Source organism: Lipophrys pholis (genome assembly GCF_963383615.2).
Source record: "Lipophrys pholis genome assembly, chromosome: 8".
Lineage (NCBI taxonomy): Eukaryota > Metazoa > Chordata > Actinopteri > Blenniiformes > Blenniidae > Lipophrys > Lipophrys pholis.
In genome coordinates this window covers 8,660,325-8,670,105 of record NC_137630.1, presented here as the reverse complement: position 1 = coordinate 8,670,105, position 9,781 = coordinate 8,660,325, and the positions used below count along the sequence as shown (strand labels likewise).

The 9,781-nt window shown below is 41.2% G+C and overlaps 1 long non-coding RNA gene across 1 annotated transcript; it reads right to left on the bottom strand.

Annotated features, from left to right (window-relative positions):
* Window positions 1-3,967: 3,967 nt before the first annotated feature.
* Window positions 3,968-7,343, bottom strand: LOC308113021. The gene is made up of 6 exons (XR_013935523.1): window positions 7,201-7,343; window positions 6,729-6,759; window positions 6,602-6,633; window positions 6,167-6,197; window positions 6,039-6,070; window positions 3,968-5,956 (listed from the first exon to the last, which is right to left on the bottom strand). It is a non-coding gene; the product is annotated as an uncharacterized lncRNA (long non-coding RNA).
* Window positions 7,344-9,781: the final 2,438 nt, after the last annotated feature.

Sequence of the window (9,781 nt, the reverse complement as noted above, 5' to 3'; positions counted from 1 at the left end):
TGCAATGTTTTGAGATTGATGTCGTTTTCATATTGGGCCACTAGTGGGTGCTGTTAGTTGTTTTTTGTAATGAAACCACACACCCATACGGACAAAGAACAATACACTATAAACAACATAACCATGTACACAGACATTCATATGGACAGACAACCATGTTAGATCGTTATTAGGGTGACTGTCAACTAGCAAACTACCACGTCCTAGGACAGGTCGTCATGACACTCTGGAGGCAAACATTGTTGTTATTGTTCATTGACGAGTGCAGAAGATCTATTTACTGACCGTGGTGTGCAAGTGCAGTAGCAGCGTCAAAAAAAAAGTCTAATTTCATCCCCATTTCTACTGAGATGAGTCAAAGTGTTTTCAAAAAGTTCCACTTTGGGAGGGTTTTCAAAAGGTTGCATTTTCAGTGCCTCCGAGCACTATGGTTGTATAAACGGAAACACAAAACTTGAAGACGTTGTCATGTAGACAGGGTCTTTGATTCTTTGCTGTCTTCACCCCCATACCCATATGAACACCCTATAAAACATGCATACACAGCAGTTCAGTTGTTTTGTTTTGTTTTGTTTTGTTTTGTTCTTTATTAGGTTCTCACAGTGCATGCTCGCGTTTCATTGCATAGTTCCACAAACTGTATTTGAGGTTAAAGAGTGATTTCAAGTCCATTTCAGTGTGTGTTATTCTTTGTCCTGTGATGGACCCGTGACCTGTGGAGGAAGCATCCAGCTTTCACCAATCGGCAGACGGATGGACGTACAACTGCTTGGCTTACATGCACGGAGGTAATTAGTTACAAAAGTAGTGGGAACACAGTGACATGTAAAATGAGTAACTGCTTCCACAGCTCAGTCAGACACAAGCATACATGTGGCCACATTAATACTAACACAATCAGTCTAGTGTTGAGCGACTGGAAATGTTTACATCAGAGTTATACTAAGAGTCCAGTGTGCCGACCTTGTCAGAATGGCCGAATCCTTTTCATCTTCTTCACTTTAAACAACAAACCATACGCCCACCCCCCTGTGGGGGATCGCACACCTGTGCTGGATCACTACTATTTACATATCACCGCTCTCTTAACATTGTTCCCTGCGTGCTGAAAATAAATACCTGCAAGTGATGCTGAATATGATATGTCTCGATATAAACACACGTACTGTATGTGTGTGAAGCGAGGGGAGGAGGGCGGGTCTTGTTCACAATGAGCGGTCTTGTAAGGGAATGGCCCCCCCGGAGTGTTGCTACCCCAGGAAAGAAAAAAGGAGGGGAAAGAACACCGGACCTAGTCTGTTTGAACTAAACGCTCAAATGAAGACTTAGCATAAATATTTCCACCAAGAGAAATGGGAGAATGTTATCACATGCAGAACTTACGTATACACACACACACGCACACACACACACACACACACACACACACACACACACACACACACACACACACACACACACACACACACACACACACACACACACACACACACACACACACACACACACACAGGTGCACCAGACACACACACGCATGGCACACACAATATCAGGGTTTGACAATGTGACGGGCATTGACATGTACTCTAAAAGGAGAGGATACACAAGACAGACAAGCTTTAAAACTTCATGGAGTCAGTCTAATTTTTCCATATCAGCGTTTTGATTGGAGATTATTTATGTGAAGTCCACGATCCGGCCACAAAACCAATAATTGTTGCAAAGATCGGTTGGAATTACACACGAGTCACGTGTGTTTTTCAGTTTCACTTTTGTTCCAAATCGATGAAAATCACACAAAAAAAATACATTATTATTTTTAATTAAAGCTCATAAAGACACTTACTAGTTACAGTTTGTTCTCAATTGCTTAGACACAGTTCGTGGAACAACTCAACATTTTCTCAAATCTTGACGCACAATTTTAAAAACTTGCACTCAACAGTACAAACATCTTACTTCTGGGTCCCAATCAGTTTTTACCCTCAGAAAATACACACAAGCTCACTGCATGAGTGTTTGTAAAACACAGGATGGATTAATTCAACATACTGCCACTAAAATGCCATAAATAGGATTTGTTTAAAGTATTTCCTTATTGAGCACATATCTAACATCATCATGATCTTGTCTCAGATCGGGGTCAGGCCGTAGTGTTTCATCAGCTTCACACATTATACCTTCTCTCGCCAGGCAGAGTGGGAAATATATCCTTGTGTGCCGGATCCAACCCTGGATAGATTCCAGAGAAAAATCCTCACAGGCCTTCACCATTGCCTCCAGGAGATTGTGCTATGTGTCGGGTGGCGGTCATAGACTCTCCACTGCCATGCTGGGAACGATTCCTCTATTGGATTCAGAAAAGTGGAGATGCTGGTGGAACAAGGAGCCTGAACCTGGGGTGGTCACTGAACCAGGTGTGAAGCAGGGCAGCCTGATGGAAGCTCATGTCATCCTAAGTGACAACATATTGGGCTTGCCCTGGTTGCCCTGGTTGCCCTGGTTTCTCCGGTTGCTCTGGTTGCTCTGGTTTCCCTGCCTCCCCTTCTGGTTGGAGAATGTTGCTGTGCAGCTGATCTACAAACTGAAGGAGTAGTGCAGTGTTGTATGGACCCAGTGTAACATGGCGGTGGCGGATGCCACTATTGCTAATGGCTGCACACGTGATGATGTTGCCTCCCCTCTGGCCTGGAACTTGTGCGGTTGCACACTGTCCAATTATGTTTCTCCCTCTTCCTCTTCCTCTTCCTCCTCCTCTTGCTCTTTCTCTTCATCTTCCTCTCTGTTGTCTCTCAACCTCTGCATGCTTGGGATCCATTGTTCCAAAGGACATGAACATGCCTCTCGTCTAGGCTCTATTTATTGAGCCCATTTCTGACTGCTGTGTTAACAATGTTTAGGCTGAGTTTACGTTATGATAACTTCAGTTAATTATATTGAGAGCATGTGTTTGCTGAATAAACACACCACTTTTGTGTAAGGTTTTGCAGAAAGAGTTTTGAATATTGGGACGTGTGTGGAAACAAATGAATTGTGTTTTTGGTTATGGGAATTGTGTGTGTGCTTCAGGGAATGACATAAAAGTTTGGCTTTTTGTACTACAGGAACCATGTTTTGTGTTTTAACAACTGAGAATAACTGTATTTGCAATAAGTAACTTGTGCATTATTTTCAGTCGTCCGTCCGGGAAGCAGCGCGACACTCTTCCTTTGGGTGCTTAAGAAAATTGTAACTGGTGAGATAAAAAATTTTTTTTAAATAAATCAGAGAAATAATAATAATAGTTTTGCTTTTAGCAACTTTAAAAAGATGAAAGTTAAAACTCACAATTCTTAACCAGCTTTATCCTTAATGTTTATTTTAGTGATGGATCCGTTGGGAATTTGGCTCGGAAGGGAGGGAGAGCCACTGGATTTCACTTTGACATTACTGCACATTTGTTGGCACTCTATCTTCTTTTATGAAAAGAAGGCATCAAGAAAGAGGAGACATTCCCCCATCTGTGAAGAGTCGAACTGAAGCCACGGTGTCTTTACCATTGCCTCTATCTGTGTTCCATTTATTGGCCACTTGATGGTGCAGTGCAGCAAATAAAGCTCTGTAGAGATTCAGCCGGTCAGTAAACCTCCTGAATGGAAAGCTGGACTTTTTATTGCTCTCAGATTCTTTTATCTTTACTGACAGACAGACACCATTACATGCCATTCAGCCTTGTCTTTCTCTTCCCTTAAGACTTCACTGTGTTGATCATTTTGTTGTTTGTTACTGTTGTTTGTGCTTGTTCAGACGTTCTGGCTTTGAATTCCCTTTTCAAGTCATCCTAGTTTTTCTCTTTCAGTTTCCTTCATACTACTGGGTCATGAGCAGTGTTGTAATTTTGTGTTTCAGTTTGTTCACCAGCAATCAGGCCCTGGGGTAGCTCGGCTAGTAGCGGTGGGCACTAGTAAGAAACAGGACACAAGAGCTTAATTTCCACTTTATGTTTAATATATTTAGTCACATGTCATCAATTTGTCCCATCGATCTGTTTTCAATTCAACAAATCCAAATTCTATCAAAAGAAATACACAACTTTTATCTAATGTCAATCAAGGGTGTTCAGTGCAAGGCCTGGAGGACATTTTTGATCGCAAATTCTATTAATATACTAAAAAAAAATGTGTGGCCCACTTCTAACCACTGTCAGAGGGGAATCAAGTTTATCATCTTGATATTAAAAGAATAAATAAAAAAATGGGAATACTTCAGCCATTGGGAAGTAGATCATACCCATCCCCTCCCACACAGTGACACATTGACAGATACCATCCACCATCATGCAGTCAAGACCCTTATACAATAACATCATGGCCTCCTCCATTACTGAACTGTATTTCAATGAGAGCAAAACAACACGCAGTGTGTTCTGCTAATGTTCAATAGGCTAATTATCTGGTCAGACAGCATGGACACCAATCACTCATCAGCAACCTGCAAAAAGCACAACATAGTACGATTCTACGTCAGTAAAAGACATACTTCATAAGTAAACAAAGGGAGCAGAGATTAGCAGCTCACCTCTCCACAATGCTCAAGCAAAGGAGGATGTGATAACAACCTCTCAAACAATAAATCAAAACTGTTGACATCAGCGTCGGGACAATCATCACTGCAAGCACGACAGCACCGAATTCAGCGCAGGTATAAACATACCATAATAAAAAGAAAATAGTTATTACTATACTTAAACACAATTTCAATTTCCAGCTTCTCCCTTCCCAAAGAAGGAATGAAAACATTGGTGGAAGGTAGAGCCCTGCAGGAATGGAAGCGGCACACAGAGCCATGAAGATCGCTGAAAGCCCGTTGTTGGTACATGAAATTAAAAACGCTCCTACAGCTGCTCCAACGGTCACCCCCAACCTTCCTACCAATCCACAGCGCCCTATGACTTCTCCATAGGAATCTGCTGTTGCACCAGCTGCAGCAAGAGTTACCCCGACTGCCCCGACCACCCCCATCAGAGCTCCTACAGTGGGACCTGCACCCAGCACAGGCAGAGCAGACTCTATCACAACTAGAACTGCTGCACCCGAAGTCACAGCACCAGCACACACTTTAGCTGCTCCTCCCCTTTGATAAAACACAAATAATGACATTCCTGCAGCAACCATCAGAAACTGAGAAGTTAGAACTCCAATGAAAATGTCCTCGAGAACAAGACTTCCTTTGTGTGTTTGTGACTGTGGGGCAACAATCGGTATCCTCGCTAAGCTGAACACTTCGGTTATAGCCAACATAAGTGGTAGATGGTTGGTGATAAAATGGACATATTCGTCTTCGGTCATCATTTTAAATACAGTAATTGGAATAAAAACAACCCCGAGTACTAACTTTGTTCTACACACAAGACTAATTGGAACCACAGAAAGTAAAATAGCTTGGACACCCCATGGAGTCAGGAAACACACTATGGGTACAACTGGGATATCAATCCAAAATGAAATGAACATCAATATATATGAAAGAAGCATTGTTGCTAATACTGGACAAATGAACAATGCTGTGATACTACCAGTTGAAGTAAATGCTAGAAAACCCTGGAAAGCTCCACCTAAGAGGTACCCAGTTGCAGTGATACCCATCAAACATCCTGGTCCAGCCAAAGCAAAAGCCTTCCCCATCGCTGTTTCACCATATTTTTGAATCACCAGATGATACACTGGCAGACCGACAAAGATGCCCACCACAAATGATAAGTTGGAAGTGACAAAGCCAAACACATTAGAAAGCACAGATATGTTAATCACTGGGTCACGAATAGGGAAGGAGTTGACTAATTGTTGCATCAGCATCTCGTTGTCAGCCAGAAGCTCCAGAGAGCGAAGCAGAACGACGGCTGTTCTCCCCAGCAGCAGACCTCCACCGAATCCCGACAGCAGGCCGATGCAGAAGACGGCAAAAGCTGCTGGAGGCCCTGGTGAGAAACAAGAGGTTCAAAAGTAAGAGTTTCAATCAGCGGTAGGAGACAGTCCACCCTTTAAACACTACAATCTCACCAGAGGACAAACATCGGGGTGGCAGCAGCCGTCTGTAAATCATTTATTTAAAATAAAAAAAATAAAAAAGCATTAGATAAACGTCATTATGCTTGATAAACAATTTTTTTTTAATTGATTGTGTTCACCTTGTTGTCCTGGTGGGTTCCTCTGAGGGTTCTGAAACATCACATCACAGGATTTAATAATTAAGAAAACCAGGAATCTATAATATATTACATCACACTGAATACAGACTCTCTCAATAATAATCATTAGATAGAACTCATCTTAAAAATAGGGCTATATAAAAGCTACTTAACCATTTTCTAACAATATATATACTATTTACAAAACGTTCAGGATATTCAGCTTTTGTTTGAAATTTCAAGATGAAGATAAAAAAGAAATGCACTCTAACCTTTACGGGTGAACTTAATGTGACTTTCTCTAACCTTTTGAATGCCCATGAGCACACATTGATCAACAGTATCTCGACACTGAAGCTTTAAACAGGTTTTCCAAAAGTAAGAGTTTGAATCAGCGGTAGGAGACAATCCACCCTTTAAACACTACAAACTCACCAGAGGACAAACATCGGGGTGGCAGCAGCCGTCTGTAAATCATGTATTTAAAAAAAAAAAAGCATTTAAATTTTTTTATTTGATTTCATTCAGAACAGTTTTTATTGATTGTGTGTTTTCGGTTCACCTTGTGGTCCCGGTGTTTCCCTCAGTGGGCTCTGAAACAATATATCACTTGTTGTTTAACAAGGAGCTTAACAACGAAATTCACAACGGGTGTTTGATCCATGAATGGACCAATAGATGTCCTGGTTCAATTAGAATTGGTGTTTAAACGGTCCTCCTCATTATGCTGTTCACATTTTGACATCATGAGACCAACACAACACCTAATAATTGATCTGCAGGTTCTCCACATTGAGGCTTAAAACAGGATGTTCTGGTGTGTCCACTGATCTTAGAGTGTCATCAGCAGGTTGAACAGAGTTACAGAGAGACTGAAATAGTCACGGAAAGACATGGAAGCGGACGGCTTTCAGCCACATCTCACACTGATCACCGCGTCATCATGAACAGAGCGGAAAATCAGATGTCCAAATCTTCTTTCGAAGCTGACACCAAGGAGTCAGCAGTGGAATTACCACTGGAAGTAAACTTACCTGTGTCCGAGTATTTCATGGTTTGTGCAGCAGCTGCTAAGTGACGACGGAATCAGCCTGGTTCTTTAAATTCTGCAACAGTCATTAGATGAAGGCAGAAACAGTGTGGCGGAGGCTCCAAACAGAGAAGAGTTTTTTAAAGTACTAAACTCTCAAAACTAGATTGTCGACATTCTTTTGTTATGACAAACTGAGTTGTCAGTTGAAGCGCTCCTGTGCAGCAGGATACACTTTCTTTGGTTTCTCGTTCACCTGTTACTATCCAAATGTTTTGGTTTTATATTTCCCTCTTATTTCTTCCATTTTTCTAGGGGAGTTAACCCTTCATATACTATTAATTTTGTGAATAAACATTCCAACCGTCAAATTGGTTTTATTCACAATTTTTATTTTCTTTTTTCACTTCTTAAGGCCTCAGTTTCATCTATCTGGTAAATATTTCAGAGAATTTGTGAACATCCTGGGTGTCTTTTGGTGGGGTTTTTTTTGGTGGTGGTGGTGGTGGGGGGGGGGGGGGGGGGGGTTAAAGTGTAACAGTGACTATAAAGATACAGAAAGGAGAATCAAATACAGCACGAGGTGATATACAATAGTGACTACAATAGTCTATAGAGGGTTCATAACAACATTGATCTCTGATGTCTTTATTTCATCATGTGGAAATCTTTGTGAACTTTGTGTCCATTTTTATACACACAAACATTTGGTAGATGAGGCTCTTGGACTCAACAATTAACCTTAAATGCATATTATTTAGGTTAAACTGGAATACTTAAAAAAAAACTGTGCAGGTGAAAAAGTTAAGTCAAGATTATTATTTACCATCCAGTTATCAATGTCTATCTACCTGTGGCCATTGTCCCAAATATGTTGAATACGCTTTCTTTTTCCCTGCAGTGTCAGAAAAACCAGCAGCCCAACATCAAACCAACCACAGGTGTAAATGCTAAAACTGCGCCTATCAAACATATAATAAACATCACACATAGATTGGCACATGTGAAATATGCCCATGTGGAAAGGAACAGAGTTCGAACAATGCTTAAAATGCTTCTTAACATGCACCCTGTGGTATCCTTGTGCACAAACAACACCAACGGTTTGAGACTCCAGCAGGTATTGTAGCCATGAACATCCCCGACAGATCACTTTGGGGTGAGGAAAAGTCACTATAGCTGCTGCGGCCGAGACTCCAAGCCTTCCTACACGAACCCTCCACCTTGAGAGTGCGAGTCTTATGCTCTACCACCTGAGCTAGCCGGGGGTCCCTCTCTGGTTCCGCTGTATAAAACGGCTCAATACTTTACACTGACAACAAGTAAATATTGTGCAGTTTTGTTCATGGAAACATGAATGGAAGATGAGATAAAATACGACATTTCATTCTGTAATCCTCACAGATCCACAGTATCAACTCAATTTCTCAGAAAAGCAAAAGACCTTGATTCAAGGTCACACTTAATGAATGACGGTCAATTAACTCTAAACTCATGCCACTACTATGTGGTGAGAATATTCTTTGTTAAATAAATAATTGTGTAATTATCTCAGGTCTGTTGTTCTTCAGCCAGCCACAGGTTTGGAACATGCAGAATAGAGAGATAAAATATCTTACAGTATTACTTGTTATTTTGTCTGCATGACATGGAGTTGGAATCAAGTTATAAAGTTTTTTCATTTAATAACATTCAAATTGTTAAACTGTGTTCATTGCTATTTTTATATGATATCCTTTGTCATAGAAACACTCCCACCTTTTTTTTTTTTTAACAAATCCCACTCTGTTAGTACTTATCATGGTGTTTGCAAAAAAATCCCCCTCGGCCAGATGCAGTGTAACCAAATCTCAAAACCTGACTGTAGAGATATAAAGAGGATGACTGAGCATCAGTTTATTCCCTGAAGATCGACACTTTCAGGTGAAACTAGATGCAGCAACATGTTCTCCTCATCAACTACACCAACAAACAAACTACACCACACATGCCGGATGGCCCCTTTCTTCATCAGTACTTTCTAGAACCCTGCTTCGTTTTGAGGGTTGGGCTCTTCACCCAGTGTCCACTAGTGATTCACCTTAACTCTAAATGGCCTTTTAGTGTTGAGAACAAGAGTTAGTCGAGTTGGGTTGGTAGGACATGTGCTACAGAACACCACCATGTGAGGGGTGGAGACATTGAATTGGTAATCGTTAATTCAAATCTATAGATACGGATACATACAACAGGATCAGACCGTGTTGCAGCAGGTGAAATAAAACCTCTCATTATCTCTCCATCTCCCGATGCTTTTGTGCCCCTCTGTGTCCTCCATCACGTGAATGACTGCTCTTGATTTTGAACTTGTCTCCTTCTATAGGTGTTGCTTGCTGAGGAAGAAGTATGTCATTTTTTCAGCTTTACATAAGTAAGGTGTCATGCTTCTGGCTCAACCGGCGGATTTGATTGTTTTCAAGTCCCTGAGTTACTGGTTTAATAGCCCTATACGTTTGTCAATGGGTATTTGGGCAAGACCCTGAACCCTCAAAATACTCCCAATGATCCACCGTTAAGCAAATTCCTATCTCTCTCAATTAGATTGT